Source organism: Hyperolius riggenbachi, chromosome 7 (genome assembly GCF_040937935.1).
Source record: "Hyperolius riggenbachi isolate aHypRig1 chromosome 7, aHypRig1.pri, whole genome shotgun sequence".
NCBI classification, from domain to species: Eukaryota; Metazoa; Chordata; class Amphibia; order Anura; family Hyperoliidae; genus Hyperolius; species Hyperolius riggenbachi.
Genome location: NC_090652.1, coordinates 110,033,166 through 110,055,173, shown reverse-complemented (window position 1 = coordinate 110,055,173; position 22,008 = coordinate 110,033,166). Strand labels below are relative to the sequence as shown.

Below are 22,008 nucleotides of genomic sequence, written 5' to 3'. Positions count from 1 at the left end.
TACCACATGTGTGACACTTTTTTGCAGCCTAACTGTGCTAAGGGGCCCAAAGTCCAATGAGCATCTTTAGGCTTTACAGGGGTGCTTACAATTAGGCACCCCCCAAATGCCAGGACAGTAAACACACCCCACAAATGACCCCATTCTGGAAAGTAGACACTTCAAGGTATTCAGAGAGGAGCATAGTGAGTCCGTGGCAGATTTCATTTTTTTTTGTCGCAAGTTAGAAGAAATGGAAACTTTTTTTTTTTTTTTTTTTTGTCACAAACTGTCATTTTCCGCTAACTTGTGACAAAAAATAAAATCTTCTATGAACTCACCATGCCTCTCACTGAATACTTTGGGATGTCTTCTTTCCAAAATGGGGTCATTTGGGGGGTATTTGTACTATCCTGGAATTTTAGCCCCTCATGAAACATGACAGGTGCGCAGAAAAGTCAGAGATGCTTGAAAATGGGAAAATTCACTTTTGGCACCATAGTTTGTAAACGCTATAACTTTTACCCAATCCAATAAATATACACTGAATGTTTTTTTTTTTATCAAAGACATGTAGCAGAATAACTTTCGCGCTCAAATGTATAGGAAATTTTACTTTATTTGAAAAATGTCAGCACAGAAAGTTAAAAAAGTCATTTTTTTGACAAAATTCATGTCTTTTTTGATGAATATAATAAAAAGTAAAACTCGCAGCAGCAATCAAATAGCATCAAAAGAAAGCTGTATTAGTGACAAGAAAAGGAGGTAAAATTCATTTAGGTGGTAGGTTGTATGACCGAGCAATAAACCGTGAAAGCTGCAGTGGTCTGAATGGAGAAAAAGGCTCTGGTCCTTAAGGGGCGAAAAGACTGTGGTCCCGAAGTGGTTAAAGGAAACATGAGGTGAAAATAAACTGATGAGTTCAACAACTGTATCTCTCTTCCTTCTAAAAATGACATTTTTCGATACTTCCCCCCCATTTTAATCTACTTTTTTAAGTTTAAGTTTTTTAAGTTTTTACTGTTTCATTGTCTCTGTTCAATGTCCCATTCCCTGAACTGTGCCAGAACTAAAATATATGAACTAGTGGCCCTTTTTATCTCTTCCCTGTTCTCAGAAGCCATTTTCTGTTAGGAAAGTGTTTTATGACTAATTTCTTATCAGTGAGTAACGCTATAGTCCAGCCCAGAAACGGTCACTTGCATATCCGATTTTTTACTCTTTCATGTAGAGGAAGAAAAAAAAAAAGGAACTCAGCATAGTTAGTCTGCTTGGCATGTCTAGCTCATCATGTCACCTCATGTATCCTTTAAGAAAGTGTTCCTGAGAATGAACAGGTAAGGGTAGAGAAGCCCCAGGACAATTGTACACTTTTGCAACTCTAGTTTCTATCTGTTGAATGAGTCAGGAATATAATGAAGGAAACGCATGTGACGGTAAACCCTTTAGCAGCAAAAAGGAAGATAAAGCTTATTCCACAGAAGATCAGAGACTGCCGCTTCTGCTGATGTGTAACAATGTAACAGGAAGTGCAGAGACACATATTGCTGAAAGCTGTCCAGGTGTGACTCCACCACCAGCACAATACAGATCACAACAGGGTCCCCACACCAGACTCCTAATCAGGCTCGGATTTACCTCACAGGAGCCTATAGGCACAGATGTCCAGGCACCCTAGACTCCGCCCTCCTTGAACCTACAAACCCCCCGCCAAACCATACCACAACTGTGCTAGCTGTCCCAGCTGTCACTCCTCCCTTACTTCCCGTGCCCATCATAAGTATGAACAGGTGTTCCTTAGTATTAGGTAGCCAGAAGTACCATCAGTATTACGTAGCTACAGGTGCCCCTTAGTATTCGGCAGCTAGAGGAACCTCACTATTATTTAGTAGTTAGAGGTGCCCCTGACTGAAGGACGATCTCGTCAGTGGAATGCATAGAGCAGGGTGAGTAACCTCTCATTTACACTCTCATCAGGACTCTGCATAGTGAAGCAAGTAGGCACTCGGAGAGTGGAGTGAGACGCCTTTCCATCATCAGGCGCCTGTAGGCACATGCCTACAGTGCCTTATGGTAAATCCGGCCCTGCTCCTAATGCCAGCAGTCCTCAGCACAATTTTACTGGCAAACACATTCAAATCAGCCAAGGATCTGTAGCCCAGACATGCCAAATAGACCACCTATCCAGCAACCCCACACAATTTATTGATGTAAATGTATTGACTGGGCCTGTGGGAAAGCATAAAGGCAACCAGGACAGCTCAGCATTCAGTGTTAGGTGTGTACGCAAGTTTTCACTGCAAGACAAACATTAGCAACGCTAAACAGATATTGAACAGGAAAAGCCTCCGTATTTTGTTCCCTTTAACATTTTCATGTTCGTGTTCAATTAAATATGTTTGTCAACTTTGAACTGGAAACCATGGACCCAGCATACAGGTTCCTATTGATTTCCATTTTTGTGTAAATGTTTGTGTATTTGATTGGTAGTTTGAAGAGGGAAGAATGGAACCTCACTCTGCGTTTCTCCATCAGCAATTCACACCAATGTGTTCTTTAATATTCTGTTGGATATTATCTCATTGGTAGTACGTTACTCTGAATGTGTTGCAAAGGACGTTACTAACAGGTTTGGGCAGTTAAGCCCTCAAGCAAACCTGGACGCTAAAAACTGAACACATAAAATATAATCATGCAAACTCTTGTTTCCCTGTAACAGGCTAGACTGGCCCTGCCGCATCTGCCTCCCAAACCTAGGTGAGCACACAGTCTAAAAATGAAAGTGAAGGCAGTGGAAACTGCTCAGCTTATTGGTCACTCAGTGACACTATACATCATAGTACAGGGCCAGCATGAGGGCTGCAAGGGGAAGGAGGGAGGTTTGTCAACATATGAATATCATTTCTGCATTCCACTCTGTATTTGTGGACCCAATGATCATTCTATCATCCAGTTCTCACTGAAACTAATTTTTCATTTCCATTATGCTACCATGTTCAGTTTCAACTGCTCAGGCCTGGGATGAGGACATTTAAAAATTAAATACCAGATACACAGCCCAGTCCTGCTCCCGACAGGTCAAGTTAAAATATAGGGCAAGTACTTCTTATACCTCCGGGCAGAGCCGGATTAAGGCTAAATGGGGCCCTCAGCAAAGTAACTGATTTGCCTCCCCCCCATCATGTCATAATAGAATCAGAAGATGCAGCTGCACAGCAACATGCCACACACACCGGGGCAGCCGAGCTACTGGTTGCTATGGGCAACAGCCCGCTTTCCTCTGTGGGTGCACAATGCAGGGAATAGAAGCGGCAAAATGCAGAGTGAGAGATCAATGGCTGGGACATTTGCACTCAGGGGCTGGGGCACCCCTGTGAAGAGGGCGCCAGATATCACAGCAGCAGCACTTTCCCCCTGCATCTCCAGCCTGGCAATAGCAGAAAGCTCTGGACACCGCCAAACCGGAAGCCATTCCCCAGACAGAATTACATAATCACCCCCACCACTGAACAACCAATTTCCTCCCAAACTAGACAGCCACCATGCAGCCTCCATCCCAGTGAATACAATAGTCCAGCAGAGAAGGCAGCCGCAGCAGGGGAGAATGACAGCACCAGATGACTCACATTCACCTATTGCGATCCAAGCAATAGAGGTCCCATCATCCGGAGCCCATCTGTCTCCTCTAGAGTGCTACCGCTCTGTTACTACTACTATTACTACTTCCTGTCTGATCTGAGAATCAGAAAGTTCAGAGCGAGCGGCTGCACTGTAGAAGAGACAGATGGGTTTCAGATGACGGCATCTCTATCGCTTGGATCATAGATAGGTGAGTGAGCGTTTGCCATCTGCTGCTATCATTCTTGCTGAAGCTGTGGTTCTCTGTGGGAAGGGAGGGAGGAGTGGGCAGCGGCAGAGCGCACAGTAGCAGGAGGGGGACCTAGGAGGAGAGCCTGGCTCTGAAGACGATCAGCAGCGCACGGCATCATTTGACAAGACAAGACAAATAACATTTATATCGCGCTTTCTCCTGGCGGACTCAAAGCGCCAGAGCTGCCCTATAGGCAGTAGCAGTGTTAGAGAGACTTGCCTAAGGTCTCCTACTGAATAGGTGCTGGCTTACTGAACAGGCAGAGCCGAGATTCGAACCCTGGTCTCCTGTGTCAGACGCAGAGCCCTTAAAGGGACTCCGAGCAGTGCCTGTGGGTATGCCTTTCAGCATACCCACAACTAATGAATTACATCCTCACACCTACCAGCATGATGTTTGTAATTATATCCCCCTGGGTTCCTTATATATCATTGCATTGTCCTGAATCGAGCTGCCGACTTTGGAGAAAAGTCGTCCTGTGTAATACAATGTAACTGTAGAAAGATGCATATCATTTTGAAGCTCTTTCTCCTTTTTCCAATGATAGATAAACTGCCACCCTACGCCATTTAGTTTTCGCTATTTTCGTGATCGAAATTGTCGTAGCCGCGATTTCGATCACGAAAACTAAAAGGCATAGGGCGGCGGTTTATATATAACTGGAAAGAGGAGAAAGAGAGCTTTAAAATGATATGCATCTTTCCATAGTTACTGCTGGTTTATGTGCTGATGGGGCCCCTTTGATTCTGGATGGGGCCCCAAGCGACTGCTTTTGTTGCCTGGTCGGCACATGACTGATGGGAATTTCTTTTTCACATTGCATGTCCTTCTAGTGCTGAACTTTCGCTACACATTGGCCTCAATTCTGGTAGCTATGTGAGGTAAATATTTCTTTGTAGGTAAAATCTCATGCAGTATTTTCCTCTTTTTTTTAGTAATTCTGAAAGCTTTTTCTGCATTTCCGAACAAGTAGTAAATGCATAAAGTGCGGTAAATCTTGCAGTGGCGTTTCAGCAGTAAGCATGCAGTAAAGTAGTAATAGTAAAGTCTTTAATTGTCTTCCATAAGTTAGGATAATTTTTTGAGGGGGAAGGTGTATTTGATTATGTAGCAACCTATGAAAAGTATATTTATAGGCATCAGTTATAAGAAAAAAAATCCAGTAAATATTTGGAGTTTTATTTCTACTATTATTTTCTATTACACAGCCTGAATAGGAACTCTACCAAAAACTGCAAAATGCATACAAATTGACTTTACCTCCAGGTTACAGGCAGGTCTTAACTGATCGGTAAATTATGTGCTAACATGCTCCCTAATTTCCATGAGAATAGCCATTTTTGGTGAAATTAATGCAAATTACCTCACGAATTACCTCATAATTTACCGCATGAGGTAAAACATGACTAAAACCTACCAGAATTGGTAAATGTCATTACCTCATGAGGTAAAATTACTGTATATAATAATAATAATAATAATAATAATAATAATCTGAACATTTATATAGCGCTTTTCTCCTGTCGGACTCAAAGCGCTCAAGAGCTGCAGCCACTGGGACGCGCTCAGGAGGCCACCCTGCAGTGTTAGGGAGTCTTGCCTTTAACTCCTTACTGAATAGGTACTTGACCTAGCCAGGATTCGGACCCTGGTCTCCCATGTCAAAGGCAGAGCCCTTAACCAGTACACTATCCAGCCACTGCCACTATGGTAATTTGTTTCAAAACCCTACCAGAATTGAGGTCAATCGGCACAAGTGAGGAGTACTCCAATGGTCACGTGACCACTAATAGATATAATGTACAACTATAGCTGTAAGCATTATTTCAAAACTGAAACTACCAGTTTCAGGTACAGGAGGAGGCCTAAGGAGTTTCTTTTTTTGTTTTGTTTTAAAAGGAAACACAATTTTATAATGGAATTGGCACTCAGGGCTTAAGCCCACTAACGCAATTGTGTCCGCTTCTGTCTGCTTTTCAGCATCTGTAACATTGATGTGTTAGGGCCGGTTTCCACCTGTGCGGCGCGATTTCGACGGGAAAATCGCGGCAACAAATCCATATGCGGTTGCAGTTTTGTTGCCGTCTATGCGGATTTTCACATGGAGTAGCTCGCGGGTTTGTGCAATGCGATTTTAACCATGTCAATGCCGGCAAGCATTGACATGGGTTTTTAGGTGGAAGCGCACGCGGAAATGCCGGGAAAACAGCAAGACTAAAATGCTTGCGGTTTTCCTATTTAGTTACATTACCGACGAATCGCGTGCGGCGTGTGAATTCTGATGGGTCTGCCGTGCAGATTTCTTCTGCACGACAAACTGCACAGAATCCCGCACAAGTGGAAACAGTCCCATCCACTTGTGTTGTCTATGCGAATCTGCATGCAGGAAACGCATGCAGATTCGCTCTAGTGGAAACGGGCCCTTACTGAAAAGTGGACACAGCTGCGTTACAAGAATAACATTTATAATATATATGGTGTTTCCCTTTAAAACACTCCAGCAGTTAAAGTTTGAACATCCCTCATACTGCTTTATAAGACAGCTGTCCAACACATGGTATATGAATGTGCACAGAGAAATAAATTATAGACAATAGAAAAGCTGTGTGTCCGGTTTGCTCATTGTTAACACAGCAGGAGAAGTAAAAGTGCCCAAACATCAGGGGATGTATGAGCAGATCGACCATAAAGCTCAACACTCAACTGAAGATCGGTCGGGGAACCCCACAGCGATGCCAACCGCCGAAGAACGTTCCCCAATCCATCTTCTTACCCGTGGGAACATGACGGGCGTGAGGTTAAACGATCGCAGTACTTTTGCGCTGGAGTTGTCAGGATCTTAAAGATCCATAGTGGCGGTTATCTTCCCAATACGTTCATGTAATCTCCCGCATGTACCCACGTTGCGAGATTGTAAGAACGAACGCTCATTGTTCTAAATAAAAAAAGAATAAAATCGCCAGTCGACAGAAATATCACACGCGAAGTGGGTACAAGCCTTGAGACTGCCTATGTTGCCTGCCCATACATTGCAGTAGTCAGTGACTGAGCAGACTTTAAAGGACAACTGAAGTGAGAAGAACATGAAGGATGCCATTTTTATTTCCTTTTAAAGAATACCAGTTGCCTGGCAGCCCTGGCTGCAGTAGTGTCTGAATAACACCAGAAACCAGCATGTGGCTAATCTTGTCAGATTTGACAATAATGTCAGAAACACCTGATCTGCTGCATGCTTGTTCAGGGTCTATGGCTAAAAGTGTTAGAGGCAGAGGATCATCAGGATAGCCAGGCAACTGGTATTGTTTCAAAGGAAATAAATGTGGCAGCCTCCATACCTTTCTCATTACAGTTGCCCTTAGGGCCCGTTTTAGGGCCCGTTTCCAATGGAGCGGTTTCCGCTCTGAATCCGCAGTTTCCCCGCACACAAATCGCACGGGGAAACTCTGCCATAGGAAACTATGGTGCCGCCGACCGAATCGCTTGCACTAGCAATTCGGCCGAAAATGCTCACAGTTTTCGCACGGGAGGCTGCGAATCCCATAGCCATGCATGGCATGGCTTCTGGGATTTGCCTGGAATCCCGCATACCCGGAAGTACGGACGCATGCGGCACAAGTGGAAACCGGCCCTTAATGAGGAGGAGGGAAGCTTCTGTACGCTATAGAGGCTGGAAGTGTCCTTCTTGCCACAACTGCCCCATTCCAGAACCCTCAGGAACATCAGACAAAATCTGATAATTTCACCTAAGCATTACAAGTCATTAGATGTTGGTCTATTGTGTATCGCTCATAGAAAAATCATCTTGGTTAAAGAGACACTGACGCAAACTAATTTTGCCCGTTTTACCTTATAATTCGCTTCAGTGCACTCACGACAAGTAAACCGCCGCGACCCCGCTGCTAAACGAGGGCTGCAGAGCCCCCAAATCCTTCTGCAAATATCCACGACCAACTTGGTTGTGGATTTTGCTGCTCTGAGAGGCAGAGCTATGAGCTGTAGCTCTGCCTCTCTTGCCATCAATCGCCGCCTCTCCCTGTAAAGGAAGAGTGAGAGGGGCGGGGATAGGCGGCGATCCGCCACGATTGACATCAGGAGGGGCAGAGCTGAAGCTGAAAGCTCTGCCCCTTCCAGGAAATGCCGGCTGGATTGTCCCTCAGGAATGTGGAGGCTCTGCAGCCCTCGTCTTGCGGCGGGGACGCGTCGGTTTACTTGTCATGAGAACACTGAAGTGAATTATAAGGTAAAATTAGTTCGCTTCAGTGTCTCTTTAAGTCTTTCCCGCTCTAGTCTAGTTTAGGGGACCAAGCAAGGAATTTCACAGGAACTCCAATCAAAGCACCTGCTTACAGCATAAAGTGTTGTGATTGGCCGAGTAGTGTGGGCATAGTTTACTACAACCTATCTGAAACCTAGCAGTTTGAGAGGGCGCTGTCCACCTAACCACGCTAGTGGAACTTCCCAATGAGCAGGGGCGTAACTAGAAATCACTGGGCCCCCCTGCGAATATTTGGATGGGGCCCCCCCATAGGTGCCAAATAATCGTAATGGGGCAGCGTTTCACTGTAAATTAATTGTAAAGTGGGCAGCATTTTACCAGACAATCGTAATGTGGGCCAGAAAATCGTAATGTGGGCAGAGTTCACCAGAAAATCGTAATGTGGGCACCAGTCACCAGAAAATAGTAACGTGAGCAGCAGTCACCAGAAAATTGTAACGTGGGCAGCATTTACCAGACAATCGTAATGTGGGCAGCGTTCACCAGAATATCGTAATGTGGGACAGAAAATCGTAATGTGGGCAGAGTTCACCAGAAAATTGTAACATGGACAGCATTCACCAGACAATCGTAACTTGGGCAGTGTTCACCAGAAAATCGTAATGTGGGCCAGAAAATCGTAATGTGGGCAGCGTTCACCAGAAAATCGTAACGTGGACAGCATTCACCAGACAATCGTAACGTGGGCAGTGTTCACCAGAAAATCGTAATGTGGGCCAGAAAATCGCAATGTGGGCAGCAGTCACCAGAAAATCGCCATGTGGGCAGCAGTCACCAGAAAATTGCAATGTGGGCATCAGTCACCAGAAAATCCTAATGTGGGCAGCAGTCACCAGAATATCGTAATGTGGGCAGCAGTCACCAGAAAATCCTAATGTGGGCAGCAGTCACCAGAAAATCCTAATGTGGGCAGCAGTCAGTCACCAGAATGTCTTAATGTGGGCAGCAGACACCAGAAAGTCGTAATGTGGGCAGCAGACACCAGAAAATCCTAATGTGGGCAGCAGTCACCAGAAAATCGCAATGTGGGCAGCAGTCACCAGAAAATCGCAATGTGGGCAGCAGTCACCAGAAAATCGCAATGTGGGCAGCAGTCACCAGAAAATCCTAATGTGGGCAGCATACACCAGAAAATCGTAATGTGGGCAGCAGACACCAGAAAATCGTAATGTGGGCAGCAGACACCTGAAAATCGTAATGTGGGCAGCAGACACCTGAAAATCGTAATGAGGGCAGCAGACACCTGAAAATCGCAATGTGGGCAGCAGTGACCAGAAAATCGCAATGTGGGCAGCAGTGACCAGAAAATCGTAATGTGGGCAGCAGACACCTGAAAATCGCAATGTGGGCAGCAGACACCTGAAAATCGCAATGTGGGCAGCAGACACCTGAAAATCGCAATGTGGGCAGCAGACACCTGAAAATCGCAATGTGGGCAGCAGACACCTGAAAATCGTAATGTGGGCAGCAGACACCAGAAAATCGCAATGTGGGCAGCAGACACCAGAAAATCATAATGTGGGCAGCAGACACCTGAAAATCGTAATGTGGGCAGCAGACACCTGAAAATCGTAATGTGGGCAGCAGACACCAGAAAATCGCAATGTGGGCAGCAGACACCAGAAAATCGCAATGTGGGCAGCAGTGACCAGAAAATCGCAATGTGGGCAGCAGTGACCAGAAAATCGTAATGTGGGCAGCAGACACCAGAAAATCATAATGTGGGCAGCAGACACCAGAAAATCATAATGTGGGCAGCAGGCACCTGAAAATCACAATGTGGGCAGCAGACACCTGAAAATCACAATGTAGGCAGCCGACACCTGAAAATCACAATGTGGGCAGCAGACACCTGAAAATCGCAATGTGGGCAGCAGACACCTGAAAATCGCAATGTGGGCAGCAGACACCTGAAAATCGCAATGTGGGCAGCAGACACCTGAAAATCGTAATGTGGGCAGCAGACACCAGAAAATCGCAATGTGGGCAGCAGACACCAGAAAATCATAATGTGGGCAGCAGACACCTGAAAATCGTAATGTGGGCAGCAGACACCTGAAAATCGTAATGTGGGCAGCAGACACCAGAAAATCGTAATGTGGGCAGCAGACACCAGAAAATCGCAATGTGGGCAGCAGTGACCAGAAAATCGCAATGTGGGCAGCAGTGACCAGAAAATCGTAATGTGGGCAGCAGACACCTGAAAATCATAATGTGGGCAGCAGGCACCTGAAAATCACAATGTGGGCAGCAGACACCTGAAAATCACAATGTAGGCAGCAGACACCTGAAAATCACAATGTGGGCAGCAGACACCTGAAAATCACAATGTGGGCAGCAGACACCTGAAAATCGCAATGTGGGCAGCAGACACCTGAAAATCGCAATGTGGGCAGCAGACACCTGAAAATCGTAATGTGGGCAGCAGACACCAGAAAATCGCAATGTGGGCAGCAGACACCAGAAAATCATAATGTGGGCAGCAGACACCTGAAAATCGTAATGTGGGCAGCAGACACCTGAAAATCGTAATGTGGGCAGCAGACACCAGAAAATCGTAATGTGGGCAGCAGACACCAGAAAATCGCAATGTGGGCAGCAGTGACCAGAAAATCGCAATGTGGGCAGCAGTGACCAGAAAATCGTAATGTGGGCAGCAGACACCTGAAAATCATAATGTGGGCAGCAGACACCTGAAAATCATAATGTGGGCAGCAGGCACCTGAAAATCACAATGTGGGCAGCAGACACCTGAAAATCACAATGTAGGCAGCAGACACCTGAAAATCACAATGTAGGCAGCAGACACTAGAAAAAAAAATGTACCTGTGAAAAAAAAACAATTCACTTACCTGACAGAAGTCTTCTCCTCTCCCGGCATCTCTGGCTCGCAGCTCCCCGAGTCCTCCTGCAGCACATCTCCCGCGCTGACAGCAGAGTGCAGGGCTACGGCAAGATGGCTGCCGAAGCCCTGTACTAGAGACACAAATAGTCTCCAGTGTAGGGCTTCTTCGGCGGCCATCTTGCCGTAGCCCTGCTCTGCCTGCCGGAGACTATGCAGGCTGCTGAAGCGGGGCTGCGGGGAATGAACTGGCGCAGCGTCAATTTGACGCTGCGGCCAGTTGAGCACCTTGCTGGGGGGTCCAGAGCAGCGCTCCCCCCACGGACAGTGAGCGGGCCCCAGAGCAGCCCCGGGCGGCCGGGCCCCCCTGCGGCTGAGAGAGTCGCATCCCCGGTAGGTACGCCGGTGGTGACAGCCTTTCCTCCTCCGGGCCCCTGACTTGCTAGGGGCCCCCCTGCAACTGCAGGGGCTGCAGGGTCTATTCCTACGCCCCTGCCAATGAGGTTTCCTGCTGGGTCCCATAAACTAGATTAGCTCTGTCTTTCATAGCATGTTTAGGCCTAACACAATGTTCAGCTGACGTGTAAGCTGGCCATACAGAATCTGATGTGGCCAAAAGATAGATCCCTCTCAGATCATAACGGATCAGAGAGGGATCAATCTGATCAAATCCTTCCACACACTGCACATGGATTTTTAATAGATTTCAGCACAAAATCTATCATAAACTAACCACAGCATTGCACTGTTCAAGGCAAAGTTACAAGCCTTTGATCTGCCCGGGGCTGTGGAGTCGACGATGGAATAATTTTTGGTACCTGGAGTCAGTGATTACATTAACTTGAGGAGTCAGAATTGGATGAGGTTTGTACCAACTCCACAGCCCTGGTAAGTAATAGACTAAGGCTCAACACACACCATACAATCTAGGTTGTACAATCTTACCACTTTCATGTAGTATAAGAGCTTATCCAATCAATCATTCAAGGTATTTTCAATCTGTTGGCCCTTATACTACATAGATTTGGTAAATCTGTACAACCAAGATTGTATGGTGTGTGTTGAGCTTTAGGAGTAGGAGTCGAGGATTCTGAGCAATTTTGGGTACCTTGAGTTGGTGGTTTCATAAACTGAAGAGTTGGATGATTTTTGTACAAACTCCACAGCCCTGGATAAGCCACCGCTTTCAACCTGCCACCAATTCTTTCACTTTCAGACAAAAATAAATCTAATGATCAATCGTGCCGGTACCGGCATGTTGGGTCATTGATATCTAGCAGATTTAATCAAATGATCAAATCTGCCAAAAAATCGATGGTAAAAAAATCTGAACATTGGCACTTTAACATTATGGGAAAAGTTGTGGATCTCCTGTAACAAGTTGCAATGGTTTTATCTGAAGCAGTTTAGTGCGATCAGAAGACAAGATACACAAGCCTACACGTAGCAGATGGCTCTGTATTGCCACCGTGCAGACAGGTGAAAGTTTACTAGATAAAGCAAGTGACGGAGACAAGCCATAGAGGTGACATTGTTGCACATAGTGTGAATATGAAGAAGCGCTTACTGTGAGCGGTTGCAGTCACTGCTCCTGAACGGCTGCTGGCAGAGCTGTCACCGAGCGCTGATATTACACGGATTCCTCCATAGACGGTCAGCACACGGCTCTCACAGCTCCCTTCCGCACTGCGATCATCATCATAGTGAATGGAGAGCCCGGTGCGCTACAGCAGAGCGCTGCTCGACGTGGGCGGGGTAAGCGAGAAGGCGGACTTATCCCAGAGGGCGGGGCTAGACTCGGCGTGCTGGCTGATGTTGACAGAGTGGAGAGAGTGACGTCGTTGTTTCTAGAGGCAGTTTCACAAGAACATTAGTCAGCAGAATAGAGCGCTGCCCGCGGCGGGGAAGTGCTGCTGGGAAACACACGCACTGACTTGTATACATGTAGCAACTAATATTCTAGGAACAAGCGTGTGGCACAGAGGGGAGCCTACAGGAGAGCCTCTATAATAAATACAGGGTTAAGGTAGCCATACACTGGTCGATTTGCCATCAGATTCGACCAACAGATAGATCCCTCTCTGATCGAATCTGATCAGTGGGGGATCGTATGGCCACCTTTATGCTAGGTACACACCATACAATTTTCAGTTAGATAATCTAGATTCTTCTGTTAGATTTACCTACAACATGGAAAAAAGCTATCTGGCAGGTAAATCTAAGAGAAAATCTAACAGAGAATTGTATGGTGTGTACCTAGCATTACTGCAAACAGATTGTGAATCGATTTGAGCCTGAAACCGATCACAATCTGCTGAGCTGTCGCCCCCTGGGCCCTCGCATACATTACCTGAAGCCTGGTCCCGGGCATCTTCTCCGCATCGGCTCCCGGCGGGCATCTTCTCTGCATCAGCTTCCGCATCCAGCATAACTTTCTGTCACTCCAGTGACAGCGGAAGTTCAAATAGAGCACAGCGGAAGTTCAAATAGAGCGCCCTCTATTTGTACTTCCGCTGTCACTGCAGTGACACAGGAAGTTATGCTGGATGCCGGGATGCGGAAGCTGATGCGGAGAAGATGCCAGTCTGGAGGTGATGCGGAGAAGATGCCGGGAGCCAGCTTCAGTTAATGTATACCTGCGTCGGTCGTGCGACGCGCTCCTTACCCGCGGCGATCGACGGTAATTTCCCGCACGGCGCGATCAACGGGACCGATCTATTTCGAGCCGAAATAGATCGAAAATTAGCATGTTGCGTGAACGATTTGACAGCAGATTCGATCCCAGTGATCGAATCTGCTGTCGATCGGCGGGTAATCGGCCTAGTGTATGGCCAACTTTACTTTGTAAAATAGAAGACGCTATATATATTTGTGTTCACTTTTTGTCCTAATCCCAAAATAACAATCCCTGGTCCAGATGAAGGGAGCAAAAAGGAAATTTGGGCACACACTACCAGCAGAAACTATAGGCGCCATTATAAGTTGCGGCTATACCCAGGGCGCCCAAATTTCACACTATAGCTACAATTCGTAATGGTGCCTACAGTGGCGCCCTAACATTATTGTAATTGGTTTGGAAGCTGGGGTTGGTTAAGGATAGGTGTGGGGCAGTGGCATAGGTAAGGAGCTGTGGGCCCCGGTGCAAATTTTACATGGGGCCCCCAAGCACTCTATAAATAACAATTGATATGGCGCACCAAATTCTGCCAATAGCTACAACAGTAACAAACACAATTGCTAACTTCCAGCTAGCTAGAGCAATATCCTGCCTCTATCTGGACCAGTGTTTGTGATTTTAAATGGCTACAACAGTGTCAGAGGTGTGTGTTAAGGATTTCTACTATTCAAAGCATCTATAGAAGGGATTATTACCAACACAGGATCAATAGAGAGCTAATACTGTGATAGAGGGTGGACCCTTCGGGGGCCCCTCTGGCTCGAGGGCCCTGATGCGGTCGCTACCTCTGCACCCCCTATTGCTACGCCACTGGTGCGGGGCAGTAAGGGTTAGGGATGGGGGAATGGTTAAATGACACCCGAGGTGAAAATAAACAATTGTATCTGTCTTTCGCCTAAAAATGACTTTTTAAGATATTCCTATGAACTATTGAGCCTTTTTATTTCTTTCCTGCTCTCAGAAGCCATTTTATGTTGTCTGATGCAGTCCTGACTCAGACAGGAACTGTCACTTACATACCTGATTTTTTCTGTCTCTGCCTGAAAGAGTTAAACAAGGAACACAGCCTAGTAATTTGTGTGCTAGGCACTGTACATACTTGTCTATCTCATCATGTCACATGTCACCTTGGGTATCCTTTAAAGTGGGAGTGTCACTATAAAAATCAAATTTCAACAGCAACTGGTCTGAGTGTGTTAAGTGATGCTAATCCTGCATTTAAAACTTTCAAAACTTTTTCTGCTTATATATATATATATATATATATATATATATATATATATATATATATATATATATATAGTACAGACCAAAAGTTTGGACACACCTTCTCCTTCAAAGAGTTTTCTTTATTTTCATGACTATGACTATGAACATTGTAGATTCACACTGAAGGCATCCAAACTGAATTAACACATGTCATGTTAATACAAGTATAGTACATAACAGTGGCGTACCTAGGGCATTTGGCACCCGGTGCTGGGTATTAAAAGACCCCCCCCCCCCTAAAAAAATGGGCGTGACCACAACCTGCGGCGTGCTTCGTGGCAAAAATTGGCGTGGTCATGACCGGATGAGGGCGGAGCTAACTGTAATTTAAAATATTAGCTAGTATAGTTGCCCCAGTATAGCTAGTAGTTTCCCCCAGAATAGCTGCCCCCAGTGTAGCTAGTATAGTTGCCCCCAATGAAGTTAGTATAGTTACCCCCAGTATAGCTGGTTTAGTTGCCCCCAGTATATAGCTAGTATAGTTGCCCCAGTATAGCTAGTATAGTTGCCCCCAGTATAGCTGGTATAGTTGCCCCCAGTATAGCTGGTATAGTTACCCCCAGTATAGCTAGTTTAGTTGCCCCCAGTATATAGCTAGTATAGTTGCCCCAGTATAGCTAGTATAGTTGCCCCCAGTATAGCTGGTATAGTTGCCCCCAGTATAGCTGGTATAGTTGCCCCCAGTATAGCTGGTATAGTTGCCCCCAGTATAGGGTATAGTTGCCCCCAGTATAGCTGGTATAGTTGCCCCCAGTATAGCTGGTATAGTTGCCCCCAGTATAGCTAGTATAGCTGCCCCCAGTATAGCTAGTATAGTTGCCCCCAGTATAGCTGGTATAGTTGCCCCCAGTATAGCTAGTATAGCTGCCCCCAGTATAGCTAGTATAGCTGCCCCCAGTATAGCTGCCCCCAGTATAGCTGGTATAGTTGCCCCCAGTATAGCTGGTATAGTTGCCCCCAGTATAGCTAGTAGAGCTGCCCCCAGTATAGCTAGTAGAGCTGCCCCCAGTATAGCTAGTTTAGTTGCCCCCAGTATAGCTAGTATAGCTGCCCCCAGTATAGCTAGTATAGCTGCCCCCAGTATAGCTAGTATAGCTGCCCCCAGTATAGCTAGTATAGCTGCCCACAGTATAGCTGGTATAGTTGCCCCCAGTATAGCTGGTATAGTTGCCCCCAGTATAGCTGGTATAGTTGCCCCCAGTATAGCTGGTATAGTTGCCCCCAGTATAGCTGGTATAGTTGCCCCCAGTATAGCTAGTATAGCTGCCCCCAGTATAGCTGCCCCCAGTATAGCTGGTATAGTTGCCCCCAGTATAGCTGGTATAGTTGCCCCCCAGTATAGCTAGTATAGTTGCCCCCAGTATAGCTAGTATAGTTGCCCCCAGTATAGCTAGTATAGTTGCCCCCAGTATAGCTAGTATAGTTGCCCCCAGTATAGCTAGAATAGTTGCCCCCAGTATAGCTGCCCCCAGTATAGCTGGTATAGTTGCCCCCAGTATAGATGTCCCTGGAGGGGGGAAGCAGCGCTAGAAGGAGGGGCAGTGGGGGCAGCGGTGGGGAGGGGGGAAATATCCCCCCCCTCCCTCACCTGGGACCCCTCCTTCTGCCTCTCTCCCCCTCCATTCAGCGTGGCAAGTGCGCTCGGGCTCGGCGGCGGGGGCACATGCGCAGAATTACTCACCACGTCCACGTTCCAAGCGCCGGCAGCGTCATGTCGTCACGCGGAGATCTGTGACGACATGACGCTGCCGGCGCTTGGAACGCGGAAGTGGTGAGTAATTCTCCGCACATCTCCCCGCCGTCAAGCCCGCACTTGCCACGCTGAATGGAGGGGGAGAGAGGCAGAAGGAGGGGTCCCAGGTGAGGGAGGGGGGGGATATTTCCCCCCTCCCTACCGCTGCCCCCACTGCCCCTCCTTCTAGCGCTGCTTCTCCCTCCTGCTCTGTGCTGTGGGGGGTCGTGGCGACACCCCCCTGGGTGTCTGTCACCCGGTGCGCCCCGCCCCCCTGCGCACTACAGTAGGAACGCCACTGGTACATAACCAAAGAGTGTGAAACAACTGAAAATATGTCATATTCTACGTTCTTCAAAGTAGCCACCTTTTGCTTTGATTACTGCTTTGCACACTCTTGACATTCTCTTGATGAGCTTCAAGTGGTAGTCACCTGAAATGGTCTTCCAACAGTCTTGAAGGAGTTCCCAAAGATGCTTAGCATTTGTTGGCCCTTTTGCCTTCACTCTGCGGTCCAGCTCATCCCAAACCATCTCGATTGGGTTCAGGTCTGGTGACTGTGGAGGCCAGGTCATCTGGCGCAGCACCCCATCACTCTCCCTCCTGGTCATATAGCCCTTACACAGCATGGAGGTGTGTTTGGGGTCATTGTCCTGTTGAAAAATAAATGAAGGTCCAACTAAACGCAAACCGGATGTAATAGCATGCCACTGCAAGATGCTGTGGTAGCCATGCTGGTTCAGTATGCCTTCAATTTTGAATAAATCCCCAACCGTGTCACCAGCAAAGCACCTCCACACCATCACACCTCCTCCTCCATGCTTCACGGTGGAAACCAGGCATGTAGAGTCCATCCGTTCACCTTTTCTGCGTCGCACAAAGGCACGGTGGTTAGAACCAAAGATCTCCAATTTGGACTCATCAGATCAAAGCACAGATTTCCACTGGTCTAATGTCCATTCCTTGTGTTCTTTAGCCCAAACAAGTCTCTTCTCTTCTGCTTGTTGCCTGTCCTTAGCGGAGGTTTCCTAGCAGATATTCTACCATGAAGGCCTGATTCACGCAGTCTCCTCTTAACAGTTGTTCTAGAGATGTGTCTGCTGCTAGAACTCTGTGTGGCATTGACCTGGTCTCTAATCTGAGCTGCTGTTAACCTGCGATTTCAGAGACTGGTGACTCGGATGAACTTATCCTCCGCAGCCGAGGTGACTCTTGGTCTTCCTTTCCTGGGGCGATCCGCATGTGAACCAGCTTCTTTGTAGCGTTTGATGTTTTTTGAGACTGCACTTGGGGACACTTTCAAAGTTTTCCCAATTTTTCGTACTGACTGACCATAATTTCTTAAAGGAAAACTTAAGGCAACTATAAAAAATTAGATTTACTCACCTGGGGCTCCCCTCAGCCCCCAGCAGCCGATCGGTGCCCTCGCAGCCCCACTCAGATGCTCCTGCACCCGCCGGCGAACACTTCCGGTTTGGCCGTCACCGCGAGTGATTCTTTGCGTTCCCAGCCTGTATATCGCCCCCTATGCTGCTATTGCGGGGGAAGGGCATAAACAGGGGAAACCATCGGAGTGTTGCTCTGGGTTACTGCCTCGTTTGTAATATTGCCTCTGATTGGATCTGAGCCATTCTATGCTTATTTGTTTTTTCTTATAATCCTATTTTTACATTAATAAGTACTGTTCCGATCTATAATAAAAGAATACGCTGCATAAAGCACCTCATTTACAGTAGAGTCAATACGCTTTGTACATGGTAAGTCTACTTTTTGGCTTCAGCCTAAACTTATATATACAAGTAAGAGGCCTCTATGGATGAATAGAAAGGTTAAAGATAAAATGAAGAGGAAAAAGAATGCCAATAAGGTCTTAAAACAGGAGGGGACCGAGGCTGCACTAAGCAATTATAAGGAGTGCAATAAAAATTGTAAAAAAGAAATTAGGCAGACAAAGATTGAAGCTGAAAACCAAAATCGCTAGGGATATCAAATCTAACCCAAAAAAGTTTTACAAGTACATTAACTCTAAAAAAAGAAAGGTTGACTGTATAGGGCTCCTAAAGGATGAGGGTGGGAACTCAATGGTGGATGACCAAGGTAAGGCAGAGTTATTAAATGCTTTCTTTGCTTCTGTCTTCACAAAAGAAACAGCACTGTTGAAAATTACAGAGGCAGAAGAGTCTCAATCTTCTAACTGTAATACTAAATACTTAACGCAGGAAGAAGTGAAGGCAAGACTAAATTAATTAAAAATAGACAAGGCACCTGGTCCGGATGGCATGCATCCTCGGGTTCTAAGGGAATTAAGTTCAGTTATAGATAAACCCCTTTATCTTATATTTTGTGACTCTCTTTCAACTGGCAGAGTCCCAGTGGATTGGCATACAGCTCACGTTTTCCCATTATTTAAGAAGGGCAAAAAATCAGATCCAGGAAATTATAGACCTGTAAGCTTAACATCAGTTGTATGCAAACTATTTGAGGGGTTACTAAGAGATACAATACATGACTTCATACTAGAAAATAATCTTATTTCTCAGCATCAACATGAGTTTACTAAAGACAGGTCCTGTTTGACTAACATGCTCAGCTTTTATGAGGTAGTGAATGCTAATATGGATATTGGGAATGCTGTAGATGTGATATACTCACTGGCGAACTGAGGGGGCTATTCCGGGTGTCTGGAACCTCCCCCCTGCACTGAGCTGTGTATTCAGCCAGGGAAGCCAGCATAATATAAACAGCCTCATTCTCCCTCCCTTCTTACTTCTGGTGCTTCCCTCCAGCTAATAGAATGAGAGAGGCAGCCCAGCTTCCCTCACAAGAAGATGCAGCCTGCAGTGAGAGAATGTTGATTATGGAGTCCTGGACTCTCCACAGCACAGAAGTGTCCAACATGATGAAATTAGAGTGCAGGCAAGCTGGTAAATATGCACAGCATGATGCAGAGCTTGCCTGGACTCAGGGTCCGTGGGCAAACATCTGTCTGGTCTCTCCCCATTGTTATAATGACTGCATGTGTGGGAAAGGTGTTTAACAAGCTGAAAAGTTTTTGACAGTCCCTAGACTCCAGGAGGGCTTCTTTCTGACTTGTGTGAGAGACTGACAGGGACAGGAGTCCGATTACAGGCAAGTAGCCTGTCTGATGTGGGACTGCAATACAGATAAGTTCTCTGCTCCATCTCAGGCTATTCTCAATTTCTCCACTCCTCTCTCTGGGCTAGTGCACGCCAAAATGACAATAGCAATCGCTAGCAATTTGTGAGTGTGATTTTGTGAAGTGATTTTCAGAGCGATTTTTGAATGAATTGCTCAAAAACATGCTACATGCAGTATACCTGCGATTTTGAAAAAATCACAACGCTGCTGTGGGAACACCCACATAGGGTAACATTAGTCAAGCGCTTTTCAAATCACTGTTGATTTGAAAAACGCTCAGAAGCACTCTTGGTGTGCACCAGCCTCCTTCATTCACCTTTGTTTCCCTCTTCCCCTAGAGCTGGCTGTGTGTTCTTGTCATACAGGAAAGCTAAATAAAAGTGCAATCCTGGTGAGGCAAAATATTATTATTTAGTATTTATATAGCGCCGCCATCTTCCGCAGATGCATATAACCCTGCATCATATGGCTATCGCTTGCGCTATGTGACACTATGTGGCATATTCCACTGAATTGTCCAAACTAAGTCTATCTGCCGTTCCTCTCTTGGGGAGTTGTTCCAGCGCTGTACCCCGTTCACATTTGCTGCTACCAGAAGCCCTCAGAAACACTCGTGTCCTTGAGTACTTCCAAAGATAGGCAGCTCCGTAATACGCCAGCGCACTTTTGTGCATGGGCAGTATGGAGCCACCTGTATTCGGAAGCACTCGGGGACATACGTGCTTCTGGACCTTTCAGGAACCCCCCCCCCCCCTTAAAAATCCTGCGTTTGCCCCTGATACTTGGACTTTGCAAAGGCCTTTGACACTGTTCCCCACAAAAGTCTGGTGCAAAAGTTGAGGATGCAAGGACTGGGGAAGAGTCTGTGTACATGGATAGGGAACTGGCTAATGGACAGAAAACAAAGAGTTGTGGTCAATGGATCGTACTCAAAATGGGAGACTGTTAGCAGTGGGGTCCCACAGGGGTCTGTACTGGGTTCAGTGCTCTTCAATTTATCTATTAATGACCTAGTAGATGCAGTAGTGAGCAATGTTGCTATTTTTGCAGATGATACAAAATTGTGCAGAATCATCAACTCTCAGGAAGATAGTGTCATGTTGCAACAGGATCTGGATAGGATGGCTATATGGGCACATACATGGCAGATGAAATTCAATGTTGAAAAATGTAAAGTCATGCATTTCGCACGTACTAATGGTCTAGCATCACACAAAATAAATGGGATACAGTTGGGGACATCAAACTTGGAGAAGGACTTAGGAGTACTCATCGACAACAAGTTAAATAATCGTACTCAATGCCAAGCAGCTGCAGCTAAAGCTAACAAAATTTTGGGATGCATTAAAAGGGAAATAAAAACTCGAGATGCTAGCATAATATTGCCCCTGTTTAACTCTCTAGTAAGGCCACATCTGGAATATGGAATTCAGTTCTGGGCACCACATTACAAAAAAGATATTGCAGTTTTAGAGCAGGTGCAGAGACGAGCAACAAAATTGATACGTGGGATGGAAGGTCTCACTTACCAAGAAAGGTTAGATAAACTGGGTTTATTTAGTCTAGAGAAAAGACGCCTTAGAAGGGATCTAATTAACATGTATAAATACATCAGAGGGCAATATAATAGCTTGGTGGATGAGCTTTTTGTCCCTAGGCCTTCTCAAAGGACTAGAGGACATGATCTGCGCATGGAGGAAAAACGTTTTAGCCATTTATTTAGTAAAGGGTTCTTTACAGTAAGAGTGATTAAGATGTGGAATGCATTGCCACAAGAAGTCGTTATGGCAAACTCTATACCTGCATTTAAAGGGGGCTTACATGCTTTCCTTGCGTTGAAAGACATCCATGGCTACAATTACTAGGTAATGCCTAATGATGTTGATCCAGGGATTTTATCTGATTGCCATCTGGAGTCGGGAAGGAATTTTTCCCTTTAGGGGCTAATTGGACCATGCCTTGTAAGGGTTTTTTCGCCTTCCTCTGCATCAACAGGGATATGTGAGGGAGCAGGCTGGTGTTGTACTTTATACTGGTTGAACTTGATGGACGTATGTTTTTTTTCAACCAAAATAACTATGTAACTATGTAACTATGAGATGTGTAGAAAATCCAGACATGGTTACGAAACACAGTCCCAATCATATGACCAGGAAATGTTGTTTTAAAGACAAGAATAAAGACTGTAGTTCCAAAATGGAAA

General features: G+C 46.0%; 1 protein-coding gene across 1 annotated transcript in view; it reads right to left on the bottom strand.

Annotated features, from left to right (window-relative positions):
- MICALL2 (MICAL like 2) overlaps positions 1 to 12,709 on the bottom strand; it is a 109,424-nt gene extending 96,715 nt beyond the window's left edge. The window contains exon 1 of the mRNA XM_068244506.1: positions 12,536 to 12,709. The gene's annotated coding sequence lies outside the window, so the exon portion shown is untranslated. The remainder of the gene's footprint in view (positions 1 to 12,535) is intronic.
- Between the last annotated feature and the right edge of the window lie 9,299 nt (positions 12,710 to 22,008).